This window comes from Elephantulus edwardii, unplaced genomic scaffold (genome assembly GCF_000299155.1).
Source record: "Elephantulus edwardii isolate Elephantulus edwardi_28Jun2011 unplaced genomic scaffold, EleEdw1.0 scaffold00002, whole genome shotgun sequence".
Classification (NCBI taxonomy): domain Eukaryota; kingdom Metazoa; phylum Chordata; class Mammalia; order Macroscelidea; family Macroscelididae; genus Elephantulus; species Elephantulus edwardii.
In genome coordinates this window covers 43,794,747-43,795,397 of record NW_006399752.1, presented here as the reverse complement: position 1 = coordinate 43,795,397, position 651 = coordinate 43,794,747, and the positions used below count along the sequence as shown (strand labels likewise).

Below are 651 nucleotides of genomic sequence, written 5' to 3'. Positions count from 1 at the left end.
ATCCTCTCTCCAGGTTCATAGGGTTTCCGGAGGCAAGCTATTATGGAAGTGGATGCCACTCCTGCTTCCAAGCTTGTTTTAATCGGGGAATTCCACCCCATTCTCTGTCCACATTGGGTAACCAGCCATTAACGCATCTGACACATAACTGAGATACAGATTAAAAAATTTAGCTAAAGCCCAATCACAGATAGTAGGTGACAGTGGCTAAACGCCTAAGAGCTGTACAGTTTCCCCCAATCACCATTATTTTTCCATAAAGATTATATTCTATAAGCTGCATATTAAGTAATATAGGCAGTAAGAAAACATCTGTTTTAGGATACTAGTTCTCACTTTTACTTTTTTAAAAAATGCACAAACAGGCCACATCCAATTAGAAATTGTCTTGATACTATGTATGTAAATGTTATTAAGTGACACATCTGACACAGCTCAACAACTGAAATTATTATTTGTAAAAGTGCAGTCTCTGAACAGCTGCAGTTGGCAGGGTACAGAAGCTGAGAAATTAATCTATTTTATACATTATTAGCAGATTAGCATCACTATGCAGCAAATCATTTCACTTAAGATTGTTCCACTCTAGCTTTGACAAGCACTGTGGCAACTGGACAATTAAAACAGACTTTCAAGGGGGGGGAAAAAAAA

At 37.6% G+C, this 651-nt stretch overlaps 1 protein-coding gene across 1 annotated transcript in view; it reads right to left on the bottom strand.

The window, feature by feature from the left end:
* Positions 1–651, bottom strand: part of SMEK1 (SMEK homolog 1, suppressor of mek1 (Dictyostelium)) — a 28,439-nt gene that overhangs the window by 16,318 nt on the left and 11,470 nt on the right. The window lies entirely within an intron of this gene.